Here is a 27524-nt window from a genome sequence, read left to right on the forward strand (position 1 = left end):
CCCCGTCTGTGTCAGGGTCACCTCGGTAGCCCCTCCTTGGGTGGCCGGCTCCTTCGAGTCGGCCCTCGCCGACGCCGCGCTGCGGTGTATGGCGGCTTGCGCCTCCACCACCCAGTGGGTGGAGGAGCCAAGGCTCACCTTGAGCGCCATGAGGGGTGCCAAGGAAAGCACCTCCGCAGGTCACTTCCGACTAAGGACAAATCACATACAGGGTCAGCACAAGACTAAAGAGCGAACGGAAAACGCTGTGGCTCTACCCAAAAATATGCTTACCCCGAGCGAGGCTGCAACCACTTCGGCACTGCAACCCTTGTCTACGCAGGCGGTGGCGGCGGCAAAGGCACAACCTCTATGTTCATCGGCACCGGTTGGTCCTCGACAGACCCCGGCGCCCCCTCGGTCCTCCACAGGGGCAGTTGCGTCACCCCCGCCACCACTTGCTCCACCACTGCCACCGAGCCCACTGGGCTGACGACACGTTTGCCCAACACCCGCTCCTTGGCCGTGTCGGCCTTGGCCTCGAGGCGGGCAACCGCCGACCCCGGGGCAGCTCCTCCTCCTCCTCCTAGGAGCGCCGGGCTGCTGGCCAACGCCCCGGGCACCGTCTCCCCTACGTCAGGGAGATGGTCCAAGGGACCCCACCCCACCTCGCCCTTGTCATCCTTGTCTGAGGCATCCGTCGATAACGACGGCGACGAGGACTCCTCCAACGGGAGGCCATCCTTCCTTTGCTGCCGGCGACGCTCATCTAGTTTCTCGCGTGCGAGAATCTGCTTCGTACGCTTTGCCACCTTGGCGTCCTTCCTCTTTTTCTGCGCCTCGGCGTGCGCCCGGTTGACCGCCCGCCGCCTCGCGTCCTCAAGAATGGGCGGCGGAGAGGCTCGCACATCCCTCATCCCCTGTAGGAACGGTGATCGCGCATAAGGGAACGAGAAATAGTGAAAAACAGAGAGGGCTCGAGGGCTGCAGTGGCACGTGACTTACCAGCGAGAGGAACCCATGCGACGGGTGCATCGCGATGGGGGTCAGGTTGCCGCCTCTCAGATTCGCCTCCATCGTCTCCCCCACCTGGTGAAGAATTTCCTCGTCGGAAAGGGCGAAGGAGGACATCCGGATGCCCTCATTCGGCTCACCCGGCCTCATCTCGAACAGGCACCGCCGCCGAGCCATCAGCGGCAGCACCCTTCGGCGGTGGAAGGCAGCCATGACCATGGCCATAGTAAGGCCATGTCTCCATAGCGTCTCCAGCCCCTCCAGAAGCAGCTTTAGCTTGGGCTGATCCTCCCTCAGGACGCCATACTTCTACCTTTCCGGGCAGCTCCCCACAATCCACCCAATGTAGGGGGAAAGTCCTCTATCGTCGTTGTAAAGATAGAACCAGCTCATGTACCATCGACGATTGGATGACGCGAGCTGGGCCATGATGAAGAGGTGTTGGTGGTCCTAACGCACTTGGAGAGTGCAGCTGCCGGCCCTCACCGCTTTCCTCGTGCCCGACATGCCCGTCGGCTTAGTGGTGTGCCCCGCCCAGAAGAGATGGAGCCATAACTCCCAATGGGGAGCAATCCCTAAGTACCCCTCGCAGACAGCGACAAAGATGGCCGCCGGCGCGATGGAGTTGGGGTTGAAGTTGTGGAGCTCCACGTCATAGTAGTGCGGGAGCGCCCACTTGAACCGATCCGCCAGAACGCCAAGGCCGCGCTCATGAAAGGAGATGAAGCTCATGACATAGCCGTCGTGAGGCCTCGGCTCCGGCTCACCCGACGGAGCGATCCACCCCGGCCTATTGGGGTCCGTCACCAGACGAAGGAGTCCGCCGTCGATGAGCGATTGAAGCGTCTCCATGGTGATGTCAGACGGATCCTAGGGGTCCGCCTCGATGACAACGATGTCGCTGGCCATGAGTGCAGTAGAGGGTTTGAATGTGGTGGTGAGTTTGTCTCTCTCTCTCTCTCTCTCTCCCTGGCTCACCTTCCTCCCTTCTTCCCGGCGTCCGCTGCTCTAGTGATGGCTCGATGGGGGCAGAACTAACACAGGCAAGGTAAAGTGAGGAGGGGCGAGGCTCGTTGCATATTTATACAGGGTAAAGACAAAATGGACGGATGATGAAATCAGGGAAGTTTCCCCTGAATCCGGCGCGGTTAACCCCGATCCAATTTTACCGCCCGCGTGCCCACCTTTTTCTCATTAATTGCGGGAACAGTTATGTCCCATCCGCTGACACCACGTCGTGCCCGACCGCTGTGGCAGCAGGCGATGTTCCGTCTCCCTAGAAAACCACCTCAAAAGGCGCACCAGTCATTGCCAAGCCGATGGGGAAGATATTCCCCGCGCCCTATTCCTTTCAGATGAAGGAATCAGGCGCTAAGCCTATTACGGTCCAGGGGTTCGAAGGCTGGGCCCCTAGGGGTTTCGACAGCCGCCCCAGGGCAACAGAGTCAGGGACGACCACGGGTGAGCCCATACAGGGCCGAGACCTAAGCAAGCGAAACGCTTGGGATGCCCAAAGTCATGTCCGAGACCGGCAGAGAGGTCTCTGAATGGGATCCCACCGTAGGGAGGCACCAAGCCACCGGGGCCCAGCGAACGGCCCTGGCACCCACTAGAGAAACCCTCTGGTACTCTTGGAGTGTGTCTCTAGACCGCTAGCTAACCCCTAGCGAACGGGGTACGGGCCTCCACTCGGACTACCCGATAATAGCTCACCGAAAGTGCCACCGCTCGTACCCACCGAGGGTAGCATGGCACATTCCACCCCTCCTTCTGAGTGAAAAGGAAGCATGAGGGTCATACAAAAAGCCAGGGGAACCCCTGACGGCCTTCTTGCTCTATGCAGAGGCTAAGGGGCTCTTCCTGCAACCTTGCCGAGACCTAGCGACCCCGGCTCGCACTCGAGGGGGCTCAGCAAAACAAACCCTCCTTCCGAGCGAAAAGGAAGCATGAGGGTCGTACAAAAAGACAGAGGAGCTCCTGACGGCCCTCTCGCTCCATGTAGAGGCTAGGGGGCTCTTCCTGCAGATATGCCAAGACCCCGCGACCCAGGCTCGCACCCAAGGGGGCCTCAGCAAACAAACCCTCACGCGCGAGGGGCGTACAAAAAGCCAGGGGAACTCCTGACGGCCCTCTCGCTCCATGCAGAAGCTAGGGGGTTCTTCCTGCAACCTTGCCGAGACCCAGCGACCCAGGCTCGCACCTGAATGGGCTCAGCAAACAACCCCTCCGTCCGAACGAAAAGGATATGTGAGGGTCGAACAAAAAAGTCAGGAGGACCCCTGACCGCCCTCTCGCTCCGCATGGAGGCTCGAGGGCTTCTCCTGCACCTAAGACAAAGACAAACAACCAAAGCCCACGATGGAAGTTTTGTTAAAAACACGATAAAGGGCATCGAGCCCGTTACGGTCTAGGGGTTTGAAGGCTGGGCCCCCTAGGGTTTCGACAGCCGCCCTAGGGCAATAGAGTCAGGGACGACTGGGGGCAAGCCCAAGTATGGCCAAGGCCCAAGCAAACAATCGCTCGGGATGCCCCAAGTCGTGTCCGAGATCAGTAGGGAGGTCTTCGAATGGGATCCCACCGTAGGGAGGCAACGAGCCACTAGGGCCCAGCGAACGGCCCTGACACCCACTAGAGAAACCCTTCGGTACTCTTGGAGTGCATCTCTGGACTGCTAGCCGACCCTTAGTGAACGGGGCTCGGGCCTCCACTCGGACTACCCGATAATAGCTCACCGGGAATGTCACCGCTCGCGCCCACCGAGGGTAGCCTGGCATATCCCACCCCTCCTTCCAAGCGAAAAGGAAACGCGAGCATCGTACAAAAAGTCAGGGGAGCTCCCGATCACCCTCTCGCTCCATGCAGAGGCTCGAGAGCTCTTCCTACGACCTTGCCTAAACCCCACGACCTGAACTCGCACTTGTGGGCTCAGCAAATGCAAAATCTCTCGCTCAAAAGTGAGAAAAAGACCTTGGGGGAATGAATCCACTCCCCTAGGGCCTCGGGGGCTACACCCAGCGGGTGCGCTCGTGTGCACCCACTGAGGCCTCGAAGTACAAAAAACACAATCCCTATAGGAGCGGCTGCAAGCCAAGTCTCGACAAACCCTTAGGGAGAGTGCACGCACTCCCCCTAAGGCTCGGGGGGCTACTATCGGGTACCATAAAACGGGGTACCCCGAGCGTACACCAAAAAGTCACTTAAATCTCATCAACAACAAAGCCAGAAGGTAAGCTATGGGTTCACCACAAGCCCCGCCCGAGCCCACCGGCTCTCCGCCTCGCATGAGGCCTCGCACGGGAGGCCTCGACACCCTGACGAAATCTCCGCCTCGCGCGAGGCCTCTCACGAGAGGCCTCGGCAAGGAGCCCAATTTCCGTCTTGCCCGAGGCCCTGTGCATACAGTCTCGAATGAGACAACTATTCTCCGTATCGCCCGAGGCTGGCTTGTCAATAACCCATTGCTCCCACCTCGACCAGTCTTCCCAACAGCATGTCACATCCTATTAATGCGTCAACCACTCCCGTAACCTCAGCCAGACGACGGCTCGACACCACGGCGTGGCCGATGGGACAAGGAGTCACATCAACACCATATCGGTTAAGATAAGGCACGGCGGGGATTACCGGCCACTGTGTTCCGGTGCTGTGCCCACGATCAGCGCCGGCGCTATGCTATGCCCCGTAACACCCGCCCCGAAGACAACGTGGCATGGGAGGTCTGGCCCGAGTCATCATCACCTCTGAACCAGCGTACCAGACCGACCGCTCCCTCCGAGCCTCAGCACCCTACATTAGGGCCTCGGCCATCTCGAGATTCATGTCTGCCGAGACCCCCACCATGGTTTAGCCTCGGCACCAATCGAGCCTTGGCCTCGCGCGTAGTCAACCTATAGCGACCCACATGATGACCGCCGCGCTCGCTTCGAGGTAGCCGTTGAGCTCCCATGACGCACAGGATCAGATGTGACCAGCACGTCGCCCCAGCGCTTTAAGGACGGACCACTCCGACGACCACGTCGCCACAAGAACAGGCTACCGAGCTCTGACACGCCGCCTCCGTTCGCACGACGCCATATAGTTAGCATACGTACTACCCTGGTCCTTCCTTCAACTATAAAAGGAAAGGATTTGGGCCATTTCTAGAAGAGGAACACAGGCACACACAAAAACAACATCCTGTAACATGCATACTCCCCGGCCGTCTGAGAGCAACGTCTCAAGCAGCCCGCATCACTCCGTGCCGAGACCTGGGACAAGCTCCCTCTCTCACCCAGCTTGTAACCCCCTACTATAAGCACCTCGGTGTAAGGAATACAAGATCGATCTCTCAGACTAGATGTAGGGCACCAATCGCCTGAACCAGTATAAGCCTTGTGTCTCTTTGCATCACCATCCGGGATCGGGAACACGCAGTACAAATTTACTAGTTGGTTGAGGACCCCTCGGTCCAAAATACCGACATATAATAATCATATATTGTGAGTAACGGTAGGTTACTCACGCTACTAAAAACCTAAGCATAGTAGCTACTCGAACATGCACTAGTAAGATTCATAGGACAGATATATCTATGTATGTGGTTTCCATAAAATTTCTATAATGTAAATGCACATAACATATATATACAGTGATTATAAAAAATAAGGGTTATGCATCGGGGCTTGCCTTGGGCAGGCGCGGTGTCCACTGCGTCAGTCAGTGGTGGCTCCGAGACCTCCTCCTATATGAGAATCTCCTCCACGTACTCCTCGATGATCTCCTCAAACTCACGATCATCGGTGGTCACTATCTCCACCAACTCGTTCTCTATATGCATGCGATGATGATGCAACCATTTAGCCTTTAGGCAACACAAGTCTTAAAATAAGAATACGCATACCAAGCTACTAAGCTAGCTCTAATGACTAAGATATTAAGCTAACTATTATCTTCATCAATCAAAGTGTTGGGTTCAACTAACAAACACATAGCTTTGCAATTTAAGGGTATATCTTTAGTTCTACTAAGGATTTAATGTATATTGAAACAGAGAGCATCTAACTACCCTAATGCTTAGTCTATTCTAAGGCTACAAAAATTATAGTGAACATATAATAATACAATAAAACTGTTGTAAAAATTTTAGGATCAAAACTATCACCAATTCACCACAAAAATTTCTACAATAATCAACTTAATAATATTAAGCATTCTCATACTATTTAATAGCTCCTAGTGTCAACACATATAAACATGAACTAAATACACTAACAGATAAAGCACAATTTTAGGAACCTAACAAAAATTTGTTTCACAATTTTTGGACACCTATATGATTTATATGATTTACCAAAGATCAGCCCAAGAATTAAATTAAAAAACTATTTCTAATTCCTTAGGAAAAGAAAAACAAAATCTCCCGCTTGGCCCACATGCGCGGCCCACGCGCGAGGCGCCTGCACGCTGGCGCTCTTGCAACAAAGCCCCCAGCTTCCTCGCGAATCGCATCAGAGTCCTAACACTATTTCTCCCTCTCACAGTCTCTCTTACTTAACCCCTGGCTTTCCTAGAATTTCCCCCGCGCGCACCGCGGTGACCCAAAGCACAGTGGCATGGTGGGCGGTGGCACAGTGTGGCTGCGCAAGCCACCTGGGGCTCATGCGAGCTCATCAGTTGGATCAACCTTCAACTACGGTCCAACCACCTACGCCAAGTAGCAACGCGGGGTGGCAGGATGCGCTGGAGTGAGCTGCAGCGACGTGCGACTGTCCGCAGCGACAGCGCACCCATTTTAATGAGCTAGGCTACTATGGAACTAACTGGCTAGCGCATGAGCATCAGGAGGCTACCATGAGCTAGGACAAGATGACGGTTGGAGTGGAGGATGGCGGAGGAGGGGTGGCCACGTGCGGCCGAGCCGTGCGGTGGCGCACCATGGTGGCATGGTCATGTCAACGGCGATGGGGAGGTGGTAGTGATTCCTCTGGCATGTACAAGGTGGAGAGGGAGGCAAGGCAAAGCTAGTGGTGTGGATCAATTGGATCAGGGTGGGCGGTTGGGGGACTGTCCTCGTCCCTAACCAGATGCGGCCTTATCAACACGGCGGCGGAAAAAGCACCAAATTGGAGCTTGGCAGTGCGTGCTACATGACTGGGTGGGGTTGGGTAGCTAGAGAACTCACTAGTGGGGCCATAGATGGGTGAAATTGATTGGAGATGACCTCTCGCTGTCTAACGTGCTGGCACGGCTCCGACGACGGTAGCAGAGGGAGAGAGATGGGTCCGAGCTTTGGTCGTCCTTACCTTGGCAGCTAGCGATCGTCCAGACTCGCGACCGTGTCTACGCACTCACTACGTGACATGCGACCAGACCATGTGCGTGCGCGGGGAAGCGAGTGGGGGCGTGGCCTATGCGGCCACAACGCCATTAAGGTGAGGCGACGGCACGAGCACAGGCAGGACAGCCCATGTGCACGCGGTGGTAGAGCGAGTGACAACAGCGCAACATGGCGTCATGGTGGCGTCGGTAGCGGCAACACGAGGCAGGGCAACAGTGCGCGGACGCGACGACGAGGTGATGGCATCGGCAATGGCTTCATCACGGCACAGGGCAAGGCAGGCGGCAGCCGCAGCGGCTCCGTGCGGTGGGAACAGCGGCATTCGAGCCACAGCCAGGCCAGAGGTAGCCGTAGCTAGCCATGCGAGGCAGCACACGCACGCGCGACCAGCGCGGTGACACTGAGCGCCCGAGCTTGGTGACCACGTCCACCCTATGAGCCAGCCCAAGAACATGTCGTGCACGCATTTTAAAGTACATATAACAACTAAATGATTGCTTATGGACCTAAACCATCTTCACCATGCTCAAGATAGCATATGAGGCTACTAACCCGAGCTAAAACATGACACCACCTCCTAACTCGATTTCACAAAATAATTCACCAAACATTGCATTGTCTTGCTGTTTATAAACTTGAAAATATTCTAAGTCTTTGAGCTGAACTTGATTCCAAGTTGCATTTCTAGGCTATTAGAAATATTGGCTAGCAATGTTAATTTTCCATGGCAAGTATTCCATTGTCATCTACAAAGTTCATATTCCAAATTTTATTTAAGCGCCACATATATGTTCTATAGTATTTTTGTTCAATAAAAATTAGTTTTAAACCCTACTTGATACATATGAGTTATGGAATTGCTTATTATTTAACATTTTTATTGATAATCTAAAGTTACAAAAATGTTATCTACACATTCCATCACATGCATTATCACATAAACCTGATGCTCATGACATGGTTTAGTAATTTGTCTAGGGCGTAACACCGAGGGTGTTACAACTTATGCTTATCGTAGAATGTCTTTTGGACTATGTAATGCTCCAGCTTCTTTCCAAAGATGCATGATGTCTATATTTTCTGATATGATTGAAGAAATCATAGAAGTTTTCATGGATGATTTTTCTATTTATGAAAAAATTTTCGATGATTGTCTTAAAAATTTAGACAAGGTTTTGCAAAGATGTCAAGAAAAACACTTAGTCCTTAATTGGGAGAAATGCCATTTCATGGTAAGAGAAGGCATAGTGCTTGGACATTTAGTGTTCGAAAGAGGGATTGAGGTAGATAGAGCTAAAATTGAAGTAATTGAATAGTTACCTCCTCCCGTAAATATCAGAGGGATCCGCAGTTTTCTTGGCCATGCGGGGTTTTACCGCCGCTTTATAAAAGATTTTTCATATATTGCTAGACCACTTACAAATCTTTTGGCTAAGGATGTTCCCTTTGAATTTGATGATGCATACTTGAAATCTTTTAATATTCTTAAGAAAATACTCATCCATTCAACCCCCTAATTGGTCGCTATGTTTTGAAATTATGTGTGATGCTAGAGATTATGTTGTGGGGGCAGTTTTGAGACAAACAAAAGATAAAAAGCATCATGCAATTGTTTATGCTAACAAAACTTTGACATGACCTCAACTTAATTATGCAACAACCGAAAAAGAACTCCTGGCTGTTGTTTTTGCTATTGATAAGTTTAGATCTTACTTAGTAGGAGCTAAGGTGATTGTTTATACTGATCATGCTGCTTTAAAATACTTGCTCACTAAGAAAGATGCTAAACCCAGATTAATAAGATGTATTTTGCTACTCCAAGAATTTGACTTAGAAATAAAAGATAAAAAGGGAGTAGAAAATTCTGTTACCGATCACTTGTCTAGAATACAGTTTGAGAATTCGTAGGAATTGCCCATCAACGATTCACTGAGAGACGACATGCTCTTCAAGATCGTAAAATCTAACCCCTAGTACGCAAATATTGTTAACTTTATGGTTGTAGGTTATGTACCACTAGGGGAGAACAAAAGAAAGCTCATCTACGAAAGTCATCTCCACATATGGGATGAACCATGCCTCTTCAGAGTCTACTCTGGCGACCTACTCAGAAGATGTGTACCGGTGGAAAAAGGCATCAAGATCATCGAACGATGCCACTCATCACCATATGGAGGGCACTATGGCGCATTCCGCACTCATTCAAAGATCTGACAAAGTGGATTCTTCTGGCCAACCATGTATGAAGATACAAAGGACTTCATCCGGAGGTGCGGAGCGTGTCAGAGGCATGGGAACATTAATTTAAGAGATGCCATGCCACTCACCAACAACCTCTAGATAGAGCTCTTCGATGTCTGGGGAATCGACTACATGGGAACTGTTTCCAAAGTCAAGGAACTATGAATACATCTTGATGGCAGTTGACTATGTCTCCAAGTGGGTTGAAGCTTGTGGCAGAACAGCCTAATCTAATGCCCTTCAAAGGGTACTTGTCTTCCATTAGACACTAAGTACCCAAAGAGAGCACCAAACTATGCAGTTATGTCGAGCATACCACAAGGGAGAACTCAAAAATCCACATTTTCCCATCAGGATCATAAATGAGAGGATAAAGCTTACAACATTATGTCATTTTCTTACATCACTTAATACAACCACAGAATATTACCTCAACTGATTATAACAGCGGAATTTAACAAAGTTATCAGAGTTTTTAGCGAAAAACAAAATTTATGTAATGACAATTGCAAACACTAACATGAGGAGCATCTATATACATGGAATGATAACAGATTGCAAGTCTTTTCTTTGTAAAACATTTTTGGGTGAAAGTTATAAATAACTCTATGTCCGCATCGTAAGAAAATCCTCGCTGAGCCCACTAGGAGGTTTCTACCCACAAGTGTCATCCCTAGCATTCACATGTCACCTACAATAGGGGGAATAAAACCCTGAGTACTCGATCGTACTCAGCAAGACTTACCCGACAGGAGGAAATTAAAAGACTCCAAGGATATACAAGGCTATTTGGCTTGTGGGTTATTGTATTGCAGGAAAGCATTACTAAACATGCGTCCTTATATTCAATTTTTTATTAGTAGCCATCATTAGTTCATTAACTAACCATTCTATGTAAGCACCTATGCTACTTTTAAGCAGGTGGTAAGCAATCAGAACCATTTTACCATCTTTCATGTTCTAGTTCTTATTACGGTGCTAGGCACAAGTTATACCATCACGTAGAAACGACGATTCATGAATCAATGTTGCCTAGCTGGGTACCCCGAAACACATGTTCCACTTGTACCCTAGGCACAAGCAAGACCAACCCACTACTCTCCTATCACAGGGACCAGGTCCCCATCCAAACTTGGACTCCAAGCCCTCACACTTGAGTCCTAGACTCGGTGCGGTGCTTAGACCTCCACCTTCCCCGCCTCCAATCAGTCGGTCCAAAAAGAACCGGAACCTACGACAAGAGAGCAATGAGCATTCCTACTCCTATAAGCAAGTATGTGCTGTGACAGAACCGCCCAATTTATACAAGATCAAGTACGGTTGTCCCTGCTAACACGTTGACACACCCATACTTTCACTCATATAAACCCGGTAGTCCGCCGAGTGTCCCGAAAGACCTCGGTAAATCAACATCACAACCAAGATCGCGTGATTAAGCAAATACACATCACATACATCGAGTTGCAGCGGAAATAATATTACAAAGGGGTTAACAAATAATAGTACAAGTTTGGGTTTCAAAACTGATTAGTGAAAACAACATAGCTTTCAACTGATTACATTAATATAAGTTCCAAATATATTGCTAGCATAGTGACATCATCCGACAAAAGCATATAGATGAGAAGTAAGTATAGAATCACCGAGCCCACCGGTGGTTAGCCACCATCATCAACAGGTCGAGAACATCACCTGCAACAAGGTGGGATAAACCCTGAGTACTCGAATGTACTCAGCCAGACTTACCCGTCGGAAACCAAAACAAATGACACCAAGGATCATGCAAGGCTTTCTTTAGTGGGCTAGCTGACTTGTTTACGAAAAGCATAAGCTATCATGAAGAAACCATTTTAAATACTTTGCATCATCTTTGTTATGGCCTATCCATCTAGGTAAGCACCTGTACTATAGCAATCACTTGATTAACCAATAACATCCAGTTACCAATTTAGATTTAGCATATCCCATACCATCCAGATAACCATCATTGTTCCATAATAATTATTACGATGAAGTAACTCGAGTCAAGTGCTCACTATCCAGGAGCGATGGCGATTCGAATCGATTCCTAACCAGCTGGTGATTTATTCCTTACACAAACCTCACTCACCCGCTAAAGTGAGATATTGATCACCGAGTCAACTTTCCAGGAATCTCGAGTTTGCCAGGAACCACATGTACCCGGGGGCCGACCGACTGCACTTTGGCCTTATCATCCCGCCCCCGTGTCCTACCACACCTGCTCCGGCACAGTGCATTGTGGGCAATCTACTCGGCCCAAAAAATCTCCCAGCTTCGCGGTCGGAAGGTACTTTATCCGGCCAGCTAAATGTAAGGCATGCGTTCAACATGACTCGAGGCCCAACAACGGTCGGTCCTTAATCGACACAGATGGAAACTAACAGCACCCCAGAACCCTGTCTGGTTGCCTCCAACTTTTTCCGTCCGGTCTCCAATTATCCATCACACATGGTTAATTCCAGGATATCATTCTTTCCATAGCTAAATTCTTCCAGTAACCACCTATAATGTAGGTGACCGGATATCACCGATCGCTACCGGTCTAAGCAAGGCTAAGCAGTTATTCGATCCTGACCTAACAGGGTAAAAAGGTAATAAGGTAGGCAAGGATAGTAATAAATGCATCAACGGTTTCAATCAACTCCTACAACTTAATGCAACAATATATGACTCATATATAGAAAGAATTGCTTTTATAAATTAGGAGACTTATAATGCTCCGGGGCTTGCCTGGGAGCCGACACAAGTCAGTTCAGTTAGCTTGCACCATCCTGGTGACATCTCAGATCCTAGCACTCGCTTAGTCCTTCCATCTTCGGGACAGATCCATCGAACACCGTCTTCGGGTTTGGCTCCAACATCCCGTCCTTCACGAGGTTCATCTAGCGTACCTAAATGAGATGCAAGATGCATGTGTATGAATGTGATGAATTGTAACACAAGATGCATCACATAAGCATTCAAGATAAACACAAGATTATGCAAAACATAGACACCAATAGATATTTAACTAACCTCACACAACTAACTATAGAGAGCAAGCACATCAAGCATGGCACAAGTTTCCTATGATCTCAGGTGCTCTAACTCAGTCCTCAATCAAGGCATAAGTCACACTTAACACTATACAAGCAAACACTATAATTGGAATATGCCAATTTCTGGACATGCAAACAGCAGCTACAAGATTTAGCTATAACTGGAGTTACACAAATCCAAATGACTTGCAAGAAGACATTATGGAAAGCTTATGAAATTTTCTACAATTCATCTTTAATCATCTTAGCATGATTCTCAAGTTAACTAAGTCAAATATATCCATTTACAGAAACTGGTCCACAATTGACAGAAAACAGCCATTTCTGAAACTCAACTTTAAACAGCTGTAACTCTTAAACTACTAGGTCAAATGACACCAAATTTTAATAGAAGCTAGATACATGAATTATCTACAACTTTTGTATAAACAAGTTTCACAACAAAGCACATTATCATGAAGAACTTTGCTAAGTTCCCAGATCTGTCCATAAACCACATCGGCAAGAAAATAATTATTAACTTATATTGCAAATACATAATTAGGCAAAACCAACTTTACCAACATGTCACACATGACTAAAGAACACCAGAAAACCTAGTGTCCATGACCAAATAAATTCTTTTAATGCATTTCTTAATTTATTTTAGATAACAAGGTGACTTAATGAACATATACCAAAAGTGCACAATAACTTCTACAAAAATTACAGTGGCTCACATATCCTCTCAATAGTCTACTGTACAAATTTCACTCCATTTGGATATGTATAGCAACCTCTATGAAAAAGACAAGTTGCTAAAGCAAGAATTCATGTGAGAGCAAGATAAACCAATAACTCACTCATACTTCATCCAATACTCATGAAATTTTTACCACACATCAACTATCACATGAGTAGCATGCCACAAAAATTTCACTTCATTTGGAGCCCTAGATCTACAGTTATGAAAAATAACAAATTCAACTAGCATTACAACCTTACTGCACAAATCTATTTTTACCGCAAAATATTTAAACTAAAACATGCCATATTATAGATCCACTGCATAGACAATTTCACAAGGATTCCAAAAAGTCCTCATTTACTATTTTACGAATTTTCTACGATTTACTATGAATTTCCAAAGTTCCTGCAAAATAATTACAAACCAGTCCTTATGGCACTATTCACCTGAGTCTATGACATTGCAGTTACACCCCTCCCTTTAGTCGAATTGCTGCGCGAGGTCCCTGGTCAGAAAAATCAGAGCAGAGGATGGCTGGAGCTTGCTGTTGCGGCCGGAGAAGGTACGTCGGCGGCGGGGGAAAGGTGGGGAAGCACCAGGAGGTTGGTGCGCACTCGTAGGTATCCGCAGCTTGCTCCGCGGTGGCCCGACACGGCCTGGCCACGCACGTCGGCGGCCGAGGCGACGGCGGGAGGCGGCACCAGCGCTGCGGGGCACGGCATGGCCGACGGGGGAGTGCAGGAGGGGCGGCGTGAGGTGAGGAATGTGATGGCACTGACGGCTTGGAAAGAGGAAGGGCTGAGCAGCGGAGACATGGCGAGGCCGAGCTTGGCCATGGCGGACGTAGCCATGGTGGCTCTGTTCTGGCGTGCGTGCGCAGAGGGAGAGCTCCAGGAAGGGCAAGAGCGAGTGCGGGATGCGTGGCGATGCTCGGGCGTTCGTATTTGGAGGCGCAGGGGCAGGGCAGCGTGTGGCGCGGAGGCGTGACGCGCGGCGGCAATGGAGTGCGCGCACTGCTGCATGGCTGCCACGGAGACAAAACAACGAACACATGGCGTGCGTCTCTGTGCCCGACTTGGGGTCCGTTTTTGGGCCATCTCTGCTCTGAATTGGACTATGGGCCTTGAAGCAAAATTATTCTCCTCCTGATGCTCTACAAACTTGATTCAGGGTGCTCGGCCATTAGGCTGTTGGATTAGCAGATAATTAGTACTAAACTTGATAGTGCCAGTGATTTGACAGCGACAAGCAAACATCCAAAATTGATGGTCGAAATGAAATGCAACTGGTGCCATCTTCTTGTATGTTCTTCCCCATCATGTAAGCTCCAACTTTTACATTTGGATCAACTGAAGTTGCTTAGCAAAATTTGGAGAACGCGGAATGCCAACAGTGATGACAATGGATTCCAGACTTAGAATTTTTTCTAAGTACTGAAAACAGCTGTCAATTCAAAGTTCGAGCCTCGATTTGACTTACTTCCAAGCTGATCTAGCTCTTCGTCCAAAAACAAAGTTTGTTCTACATGATATGGACTACAACTTTCATTTAAGGTCCAACCTCAAAACTGGTATAGAACCTACTATTCTAGTTTGACCAAAGTAGGATCACTATGAAGCTTAAATTATCCTTTTTGCTCCATTGGAGCGTTTTCTTGGCATTTGCCCAACATGAACCTTTTATGACTTTTGTTGTAGAGTTCATCTAGAGTCATTTGGGCATGGTTGCAAAATTTGGTTGATGATCGAGAATTCCCTTCACTTTATAAAATAATTCAAGCAACGACATAACTCGTCATTTCATGTGACTTCTTGATTCCAAACTTCACGAAACTTTTCCATGGATTAGTATAGGTGGTTATTGATGTGAGACATACGAAGATATTCCAATAACACCACCCAAGCATATGTCTTGAAAAGGGGTCTATAGGCGAGCAAAGGTGCAATCTCCAAGTTTAGGTTGGGGCTCGTTTCTATAGGTTCGACCTTGACATCTTCATCATCACTTAATATACCATGTTTTAGCTCAAACCCATTGCTTAACTGGTGGCAAACACCTGGGGTGTTACAGCCCTCCCTCCTTAAAAGAATCGTGTCCCGAGATTCAGGACGAAAGACTTTTGTGGAAGAGAGACAGGCTACCAGTTTCCAATATCGGCCAGAGCTTTAGGCTACATAGCTTCAAGCATAAGAGAGGCTAATTTGGTCAAGACACTTTCTGATACTTGTCCTTTGTAGTAAGTTTTGTCTGAAGAATTTCCTTCGTTGGCCTTCATGAAGTATTGTTACTTTGGGAGGAATCCAAGATAGCAATGTCCTACGTACTTCATCCTCGATGTACGAAGAGCGATACAAAAGTAGACTAAATACTTGTAGCATCTACTTCCCAAGTGGATATAGCACAGACCATATGGACTTTGTACTAGACCGTAGTCGGTTGACGGATATTTCTTGCAACGGTGCTATATTTGCTCCCAAGGTTTGAAAAGCAGTTCTCTATTAAAGTGGCTTGAGCATAACTTCTCGTAAAGGATGTGATCATAAACAGGTAAATGCCCTTTGAGGGTATGAGAAGCTAGTTAACCAACATCCAAACTGGTTGTAGCGGTGCAATCACTTAGATGTTAACTGATGGAAAGCTACATAATGTTCCATGTATGTAGTGCTCTTTCTCTGATAACGATACTGTATTATCTGAGTCTATTGAGTGAGGGGTAAATGTAATAGCTGACTCAGTTGGCTCAACGTTCTCGATGATCATTCCTTAGGGAGCCTTTGGATCCAAGTTGCAACAGTGATCTGGGTTGAATCTGATGTAACCTATTGGGTAAAACACACGGAAGACACCTTAGGCATGTCAGCATTGGAGAACCATTGATGCAGAAGGTTGTTAGTGAGGCTTGGAGGACAATATAAGTTGCAAGTAATCACAAAACTAGGGACTAGTTCACTACCAAGTAGGTTAAGTAAAATTTGCCTTCATGGTGCAGTTGCACAGCAAGTTGGTTGACTTGCATTGTAGCAAAACCAGCTTTCTTGAACTATATTTGACCTCGAGGCTTCCATTCTTAGGCCAATCAATATCTCAAAAACCATAATCTGAAAATCTGCGGTCTAACACCCTTCCAATCTATTTTTGACTTGCAACGGCACAAGTTGACTTGTAGAACATCTTGACTGCTCAACTATTATCGATACGAGAGGACAAATGTATGGCACAAACATGGGTGCAAGGAGTCTTCTCTAGGGCATGGAGGGTTGTCTAACAGCGATACACCTACAAGTTGTAATTCCTTGGCATGAATTACAAACACAACCGTCTAATGCAAATGATAATCGCAGTCACAGCGAAATTGCAGATTCTATACCCTTTTTTTTATTCAAATCTCACAAACTACTGCTCCAATATGCACAAAATTTGGTGGGCTTGTAGATCCATGGGTCTTCTAACTACTCACCAAAAATCAACTCAAACGGACAACGTTTGACCATCCAAATAATTCATCTACCAAAACTGTTGTGTTCTGAAATGGCAGCAACCGAGCCGACAAGGTATCTCTCAAATCCGATGTTTTACTCAACCAATACTCAAACCAACTTAGGACATTGAAGGGTCCTAAGCAAAGAATGAGATCACCAAGTTTGGGGTCAATTCAACTTCGTTTGTGTCACTAATCGCTGGCTTGAAGATAACTGGTTTAGTGCCACAAAATCTGGACAGATTTCGTGTCCTCCCTTTTCTTCGCTCCACACGTTGAGGTGTGTGTTTGGCACTCTCTAACCTTTCTCATAGCAGCAGCAGTCTTTCCCTAGCTGAGGATGGAGGCTAGAGTTTTCCCTACATGCTTCTCTGGTAACAATTTCTGCCGTTGATCTAGATACCAACTTGACGATGCACAAGCATTAGACTTGTGGCTGTTTTCTCATGGCACAAAACATTATTCCACAAGTAAGGCATTTCTACATTGACAAGGAACCATTCATATATATCCTTTGGCACTTCATCCAATAGAGTCCGGACACATGTGTAATTGGCACCTTAGGGCATAAAGATGCTAACTAAAATCAGGGACGTGCTTTCACTAGCTCCTACCTAGCCGATACCACGTCTTGTACTATCTACGTGATCGTCCAAGATGGAATTGACTGGATAGCACATTTAGAGAAGAAGTAGCACTTGCATTGCGGGGCCAGGTTTGCTGTTTCCTTGATCAACATTGTTCTGTGAGATCTGGCCTTCATAGTTACCAAATAGTTGTTACCTATCCGAAGACTAACTTTCCTACTGGTAACAAATCAGTTGTCCCTCAACACTAAAAAGGTTCCAAATCTTCACTATTGATAATAAAAATTTTGGTCGAAGCCTACAGATGGTCGCCATTGAAGTCAGCAGAAAAGGGGTCACACCAAGAAGGTCGATTCATCTACGTCCTCCTTATGCACCTAAAGATTGAGAATTTGGACAGGAATCTCATGAGCACTAGGTGACCTACTACAACACACAATATCCTAGTCCATTTACCTTCTGACTGATAACTTGTTCAACCTTAAGTGTGGTGCACCTTTCTGATCCAATGAAAATGATATAAGTTGCTCACTAGATGATCGACATCATTACAGGGACAGTCACGTCGAGTAGAGTTATTTGTCTACCCTCTTGCAATCTATTTATGTTCCTGTTAGTAACCTGTTCTTCAAAGGTTAACCGTTGGACTACTCCAGAAGGAAGTCCTATTGCATCTAGTTCGACATATAGATCTCTTGACATGATAAGGAGAGATAACCAAGGAAGAGCTCAAATGAGAATAACATATTGGTGTAGTTCTATAATGGATCATGACTAGAAACCTTGATACCAGCGCGTGCCGAGCAGCACAGCCTTGTGTGTGCACCCACAGGAGGCTCTCGGTTTCGTCGCGGCACCATAGATCGCTAATCGTGGCATCATTACTGAACATATAACCTACAAGAAATCTCACATGGCACAAATTGGGTTGCATAGGAGCAAGCACTATGCGAAGGAGGGATAGCAAACAAAGGTAGTCACAAGGTTAGGAGTCAACAAGCAGGGGATCCGAAAATCAAAACACAACGCAAGAGAGCATAGCTTAATTGCCAAAGACAACTGAGCAGGGGACTTCTTGCCGAATTTCCATATACGTCTTGTGTCCACCCAAGTGATTACTAGATAAAGCTTAACATGAGATTTGGTCTTATCGAGTAGCAACATGAGACCAAGACTGATAGACATCCCGAGACATGGGAAGGTTGGAGACAAAATAAACAAGATTCAAGGGATAGAGCCAAGGCACTGACTAAGGATTCAGTTGATAAGGCAACGACATGATCTGTGAGAAAAAGGTTCCAAAGCAGGGTAGATAGCGATTAGCGTTGCACCAGATCATCAGATCTAACAAGGATTTTTGAGCAATGTCCTCCCACACATGAGCGGGACAACCACAAAACACGCGAGCAAATAAGGGGGGCTAAGCTTGGGTCAAAAATCAAGCAAAGGCATGGATAAAAGTCTTCATAGCACAACGTTCAATGGCTAGCAACCACATGTACAGGCTTAGGCTCCTAAGAGAGAACTTAATTGAAAATGACAACCATGAGATTACCAAAACTTGGACATGGTTCTAGGATAGAGCTCTTCAACACTCGTATGCTTACCGAGGACAAAAGGGGTGATAACTATGGCACTAATTAGATAACAAGCATACATACCCACCACTTGGCTAAACTAGAGGACATTATAGGTTAAGCATGTAACCACAATTATTTCTAGCAAGGCTAAGCACACACTTTTCTCAAGCACTTCCTATTCAAGCAACATGGAACAAGGCATTCTGGTTTAACTCCACATGAGGAAGATAGTGCAATACATCGATCACAAGTTACTTAGTACTCAGAACAAAGGAAGGGAAGCATATTTATGCACAAGCACAATCATGATGCATGCTCGTCCTATTCGTCCTCACAAAATTGCCAGCCTAAGGTGGCAATCACGTTCTATGTTGGTGGCATAACACGTACTCTCTCGATATATAGCTAGTCGTCAGCTACATTCAATCTACGCATTCGTGATTAGCGTACCTGCAGGCAAATTCATGGCAGCCCATTCCCATAAGAGATAAATAAGCACATAATAAAAGCAGTAAACTAAGATACTTTCCATATATACATCCCCAGATATATATACTTCGGTATCCATAGCTACCCGGCAGATATACCCACAATTAAGTACCTTCATATATACATGTGTGTAACATGTAAATATTCTAGTAACCACAGCTAACTCTCCCCTAGACCGACAGTTGGACGATCATACTCTCACAACTCACACTTACCTAGGCGTAGAGGCAATTGATCCATACATTACCATTCAAACGAATAGCATCCATACAATAGCACGCCGTATGGACGACGAAAGTAAAATTTTCAATAAAGCACATCCCCCAAAGTTAGTACTTAGATAGCCACCTGATAGTCCTTAACTGGGCATAAAGGAAGATGTCGCTAGCATAGTTTTGCAAATAAGTTTTGACAAATTTGACTGTAGCTAAAGTTTTAGTTAAGATAGACCTTTTAAAACCAAAACTTAGCTTTTAAAACTATGTACCTGACAGTATTATGCTTAATCTCGCTCTGATACCAGCTGTGACAGAACCGCCCAATTTATACAAGATCAAGTACGGTTGTCCCTGCTAACACGTTGACACACCCATACTTTCACTCATATAAACCCGGTAGTCCGCCGAGTGTCCCGAAAGACCTCGGTAAATCAACATCACAACCAAGATCGCGTGATTAAGCAAATACACATCACATACATCGAGTTGCAGCGGAAATAATATTACAAAGGGGTTAACAAATAATAGTACAAGTTTGGGTTTCAAAACTGATTAGTGAAAACAACATAGCTTTCAACTGATTACATTAATATAAGTTCCAAATATATTGCTAGCATAGTGACATCATCCGACAAAAACATATAGATGAGAAGTAAGTATAGAATCACCGAGCCCACCGGTGGTTAGCCACCATCATCAACAGGTCGAGAACATCACCTGCAACAAGGTGGGATAAACCCTGAGTACTCGAATGTACTCAGCCAGACTTACCCGTCGGAAACCAAAACAAATGACACCAAGGATCATGCAAGGCTTTCTTTAGTGGGCTAGCTGACTTATTTGCAAAAAGCATAAGCTATCATGAAGAAACCATTTTAAATACTTTGCATCATCTTTGTTATGGCCTATCCATCTAGGTAAGCACCTGTACTATAGCAATCACTTGATTAACCAATAACATCTAGTTACCAATTTAGATTTAGCATATCCCATACCATCCAGATAACCATCATTGTTCCATAATAATTACTATGATGAAGTAACTCGAGTCAAGTGCTCACTATCCAGGAGCGATGGCGATTCGAATCGATTCCTAACCAGCTGGTGATTTATTCCTTACACAAACCTCACTCACCCGCTAAAGTGAGATATTGATCACCGAGTCAACTTTCCAGGAATCTCGAGTTTGCCAGGAACCACATGTACCCGGGGGCCGACCGACTGCACTTTGGCCTTATCATCCCGCCCCCGTGTCCTACCACACCTGCTCCGGCACAGTGCGTTGCGGGCAATCTACTCGGCCCAAAAAATCTCCCAGCTTCGCGGTCGGAAGGTACTTTATCCGGCCTGCTAAATGTAAGGCATGCGTTCAACATGACTCGAGGCCCAACAACGGTCGGTCCTTAATCGACACAGACGGAAACTAACAGCACCCCAGAACCCTGTCTGGTTGCCTCCAACTTTTTCCGTCCGGTCTCCAATTATCCATCACACATGGTTAATTCCAGGATATCATTCTTTCCATAGCTAAATTCTTCCAGTAACCACCTATAATGTAGGTGACCGGATATCACCGATCGCTACCGGTCTAAGCAAGGCTAAGCAGTTATTCGATCCTGACCTAACAGGGTAAAAAGGTAATAAGGTAGGCAAGGATAGTAATAAATGCATCAACGGTTTCAATCAACTCCTACAACTTAATGCAACAATATATGACTCATATATAGAAAGAATTGCTTTTATAAATTAGGAGACTTATAATGCTCCGGGGCTTGCCTGGGAGCCGACACAAGTCAGTTCAGTTAGCTTGCACCATCCTGGTGACATCTCAGATCCTAGCACTCGCTTAGTCCTTCCATCTTCGGGACAGATCCATCGAACACCGTCTTCGGGTTTGGCTCCAACATCCCGTCCTTCACGAGGTTCATCTAGCGTACCTAAATGAGATGCAAGATGCATGTGTATGAATGTGATGAATTGTAACACAAGATGCATCACATAAGCATTCAAGATAAACACAAGATTATGCAAAACATAGACACCAATAGATATTTAACTAACCTCACACAACTAACTATAGAGAGCAAGCACATCAAGCATGGCACAAGTTTCCTAAGATCTCAGGTGCTCTAACTCAGTCCTCAATCAAGGCATAAGTCACACTTAACACTATACAAGCAAACACTATAATTGGAATATGCCAATTTCTGGACATGCAAACAGCAGCTACAAGATTTAGCTATAACTGGAGTTACACAAATCCAAATGACTTGCAAGAAGACATTATGGAAAGCTTATGAAATTTTCTACAATTCATCTTTAATCATCTTAGCATGATTCTCAAGTTAACTAAGTCAAATATATCCATTTACAGAAACTGGTCCACAATTGACAGAAAACAGCTATTTCTGAAACTCAACTTTAAACAGCTGTAACTCTTAAACTACTTGGTCAAATGACACCAAATTTTAATAGAAGCTAGATACATGAATTATCTACAACTTTTGTATAAACAAGTTTCACAACAAAGCACATTATCATAAAGAACTTTGCTAAGTTCCCATATCTGTCCATAAACCACATCGGCAAGAAAATAATTATTAACTTATGTTGCAAATACATAATTAGGCAAAACCAACTTTACCAACATGTCACACATGACTAAAGAACACCAGAAAACCTAGTGTCCATGACCAAATAAATTCTTTTAATGCATTTCTTAATTTATTTTAGATAACAAGGTGACTTAATGAACATATACCAAAAGTGCACAATAACTTCTACAAAAATTACAGTGGCTCACATATCCTCTCAATAGTCTACTGTACAAATTTCACTCCATTTGGATATGTATAGCAACCTCTATGAAAAAGACAAGTTGCTAAAGCAAGAATTCATGTGAGAGCAAGATAAACCAATAACTCACTCATACTTCATCCAATACTCATGAAATTTTTACCACACATCAACTATCACATGAGTAGCATGCCACAAAAATTTCACTTCATTTGGAGCCCTAGATCTACAGTTATGAAAAATAACAAATTCAACTAGCATTACAACCTTACTGCACAAATCTATTTTTACCGCAAAATATTTAAACTAAAACATGCCATATTATAGATCCACTGCATAGACAATTTCACAAGGATTCCAAAAAGTCCTCATTTACTATTTTACGAATTTTCTATGATTTACTATGAATTTCCAAAGTTCCTGCAAAATAATTACAAACCAGTCCTTATGGCACTATTCACCTGAGTCTATGACATTGCAGTTACACCCCTCCCTTTAGTCGAATTGCTGCGCGAGGTCCCTGGTCGGAAAAATCAGAGCAGAGGATGGCCGGAGCTTGCTGTTGCGGCCGGAGAAGGTACGTCGGCGGCGGGGGAAAGGTGGGGAAGCACCAGGAGGTTGGTGCGCACTCGTAGGTATCCGCAGCTTGCTCCGTGGTGGCCCGACGCGGCCTAGCCACGCACGTCGGCGGCCGGGGCGACGGCGGGAGGCGGCACCAGCGCTGCGGGGCATGGCATGGCCGACGGGGGAGTGCAGGAGGGGCGGCGTGAGGCGAGGAATGTGATGGCACTGACGGCTTGGAAAGAGGAAGGGCTGAGCAGCGGAGACATGGCGAGGCCGAGCTCGGCCATGGCGGACGCAGCCATGGTGGCTCTGTTCTGGCGTGCGTGCGTAGAGGGAGAGCTCCAGGAAGGGCAAGAGCGAGTGCGGGATGCGTGGCGATGCTCGGGCGTTCGTATTTGGAGGCGCAGGGGCAGGGCAGCGCGTGGCGCGGAGGCGGGACGCGCGGCGGCAATGGAGTGCGCGCACTGCTGCATGGCTGCCACGGAGACAAAACAACGAACACGTGGCGTGCGTCTCTGTGCCCGACTTGGGGTCCGTTTTTGGGCCATCTCTGCTCCGAATTGGGCTATGGGCCTTGAAGCAAAATTATTCTCCTCCTGATGCTCTACAAACTTGATTCAGGGTGCTCGGCCATTAGGCTGTTGGATTAGCAGATAATTAGTACTAAACTTGATAGTGTCAGTGATTTGACAGCGACAAGCAAACATCCAAAATTGATGGTCGAAATGAAATGCAACTGGTGCCATCTTCTTGTATGTTCTTCCCCATCATGTAAGCTCCAACTTTTACATTTGGATCAACTGAAGTTGCTTAGCAAAATTTGGAGAACGCGGAATGCCAACAGTGATGACAATGGATTCCAGACTTAGAATTTTTTCTAAGTACTGAAAACAGCTGTCAATTCAAAGTTCGAGCCTCGATTTGACTTACTTCCAAGCTGATCTAGCTCTTAGTCCAAAAACAAAGTTTGTTCTACATGATATGGACTACAACTTTCATTTAAGGTCCAACCTCAAAACTGGTATAGAACCTACTGTTCTAGTTTGACCAAAGTAGGATCACTATGAAGCTTAAATTATCCTTTTTGCTCCATTGGAGCGTTTTCTTGGCATTTGCCCAACATGAACCTTTCATGACTTTTGTTGTAGAGTTCATCTAGAGTCATTTGGGCATGGTTGCAAAATTTGGTTGATGATCGAGAATTCCCTTCACTTTATAAAATAATTCAAGCAACGACATAACTCGTCATTTCATGTGACTTCTTGATTCCAAACTTCACGAAACTTTTCCATGGATCAGTATAGGTGGTTATTGATGTGAGACATACGAAGATATTCCAATAACACCACCCAAGCATATGTCTTGAAAAGGGGTCTATAGGCGAGCAAAGGTGCAATCTCCAAGTTTAGGTTGGGGCTCGTTTCTATAGGTTCGACCTTGACATCTTCATCATCACTTAATATACCATGTTTTAGCTCAAACCCATTGCTTAACTGGTGGCAAACACCTGGGGTGTTACATGTGCTCAGGATAACAAGTCTGTGACCTGACTACTATCCATAGTAATGGATGGTCCATAATTGACATGAACAGGAAAAACAGTGTAACCAAGTTATGCCCCATGGCCGCAGGACACAACCTGTTACACCCACCAATACCCATACCATATCCCTGTCTGGTCATCATTTTCCTTTCCACCATCTTATCATGAGTGTAATACTAATATCACCTACTTGTGAGTAACGGTAGGTTACTCACGCTATCAATAAACTGAAGCATAGCACCTACGCGATCCTACACTAGTAAGACTCATAGGTAGATATATATATGCATGTGGTTTCCATAAAAATTCCTGCAACATAAATGCACAACATATAGATACATTGTGATTATAAAAATAAGGGTTATGCACCGGGGCTTGCCTTAGGCAAGCATGGTGTCAGCTACGTCAGTTAGTTCTGGGACTCCCTCCTATACGGGGAACTCCTCCTCGTACTCCTCACCGGTGATCGCAAACTCCACTAACTCGTTCTCTATATGCATGCGATGATGATGCAACATTTAGTATTTAAGCAACAACTCTTAAAATAAGACTACACATACTAAGCTACTAAGTTAGCTCTAATGACTAAGATACTAAGCTAACTATCATTTTCATCAAACAACGTATTGGGTTCAACTACAACTTTTAACTTAGCAACTAAAGATATATCCTTATTTCCACTAATGATTTAATATATATTGAAACAAGGAGCATCCAACTACCTTAATACTTAGTCTATTCTAAGGCTACAAAAATTATAGTGAGCACATTATAATACAATGAAGCTACTGTAAAATTTCAAGGCTAAAGCTATCACCATTTTGCCACAAAATTCCTACAATAATTAATTTGATAATATTAAGTACTCTCAAATGATTTAATAACTCCTAAGGTCAACACATATAAGCATGAACTAAATACACCAACAGACAGAGCACAATTTTAGAAACCTAATAAAATTAGTTTCATAATTTTTGGACACCTACATGATTTTATATGATTTACCAAAGATAAGCCCAGAAATGAAATTAGGAAAACCATTTACTAATTTCCTAGAAAAGAAAACGGCCTCCACCGCGTGGCCCATAACCGCGTGGCCCACACGGAGGCGGCCCACGAGCGAGGTGGCCCACAATGGGGGAAATCCCGTGTGCGTCGACGCTTTTACAAAAGAGATCTCACATTCCCCTAATTCGCAACCAAGGACCAATACTATTCTACTTACTCATAGACCCTCTCACTTAACCCCCTGGCCTTTCTCTAATTTACCCACGCGCAACCCCGGCAGTTCAGTGCATGGCGGCGCGGCGAGCGGTGGCATAGCGCGGCTGTGCCGGCCACCTAGGGCCGACACTGGCCCGATGGTCGAGCCAGTGTCCATCTATGGTTCAACTAACTACCTAGCAGCAGCGTGAGGTGATGGGACGCGCTGGAGCGGGCCACGGTGATACATGGCCATCCGCGATGGTGGCACGACTGCCCCAGTGAACTCAAGCATTAATGAACCCATCTAGCTAGTGAGTGAGCATTATCAAGCTACCATGGGCCTAGCCGCGGTGACCGTTGGCGAAAAGAGTGGTGGAGAGGGGCTAGCCACATGTAGCCGAGCCGAGTAGCGGTGCATCGCGGTGGCGTGGTCATGTCAGCGGCAATGGGAAGGTGATAGTGGTTTGGTTAGGTTGCGCGGGTGAAGACGGAGATGAGGCGAAGCTAGTGGTGTGGTGAATTTGGCTCTAGACGGGTGAAAGGGGACCTGCTCACGTCCTCAGCCAGACACGGCCTTAACGGCACGATGGCGAAGGAAATGCCACATTGAAGCTTGGTAGCACCTCCTTCAAAACTAGGTGGGGTCAGACAGTGAGAGGACATGAGGGCGAAGGCGTAGGTGAGCGAAATTGATTTGAGGTAACCGCTCACTGGCCCACGCGTGGGAGTGACTCGATGGCGGCGGCAGAGAGATAAAGAGAGAGAGATGGGGCATGACCAGTGGGCTCAACTCGGGCTCGCCTTGGTGAGACACAGTCGCGCATGATCGTGGAGGCATGCGCATAGACGCTAAGCGTGCGCGTCCATGACCGGCATGGTGCGCACAGCACAATGCCATAAATGGCAAGGCGACAGTGAGCTCGGCCACGCGTGCACGGCAGTGGCAGCCTCGAACTAGGCCAGCAGCGATGCAGAGGTGTAGAGAGAAGCATGGACATGATGGTGAGGTGACGGCACCGACAGCGGCGGCGTCGTGGCGCGGTGTGGGTCGGCAGTGCGGCGGCGCAGCGGGGCCGGCGACAGTACCGCTTGGCTGCGCAAGCTGCGGCAGGTGCTCCACACACCCAAGGCCAGTGGCGGCCAGGCCAGAGCAGCCATGGCTAGCCACGCACGGCAGTGCGTGCGCAACCAACATGTGATGCCATGCGGCCGGGCGTGGTGATCGCGCTCACCCGGCGAAACAAGCCAAAAACGTGATATGTACGGATTTTAAAGCATCAACCGCGACTAAACCGTTGCTTTTAAACCTAAACCGTCTTCACTATGCTCAAGGTGGTATATGTGGTTACTAAACCGAACTAAAACACCACACCTCTCCTTAACCCAATTCCTCAAAATAAATTGCTAAACATAGCCATGTCTAGCTGTCAATAAACTTGAAAATTATTCTAAGTCTTGAGCTGAAATTGATTCTAAGTTGCATTTTTAGGCTAATAGAAACACTAGCTAGCAATATCATTTTTCAACAGCAAATATTTCATTGCCATCTACAAAATTCATATTTCAAACTTTATTTAAGTGTCACATGTATGTTCTATAATATTTTTATTCAATAAAAATTGATTTACAATCCTACTTGATAATAACATGAAGTATCGGAGAGCTTTTTATTTAACATATTTATTGTTTATTTGAATTGCAAAGCTTCATCCATTCATTCCATCCCA

Source organism: Miscanthus floridulus, chromosome 3 (assembly GCF_019320115.1).
Source record: "Miscanthus floridulus cultivar M001 chromosome 3, ASM1932011v1, whole genome shotgun sequence".
Classification (NCBI taxonomy): Eukaryota; Viridiplantae; Streptophyta; class Magnoliopsida; order Poales; family Poaceae; genus Miscanthus; species Miscanthus floridulus.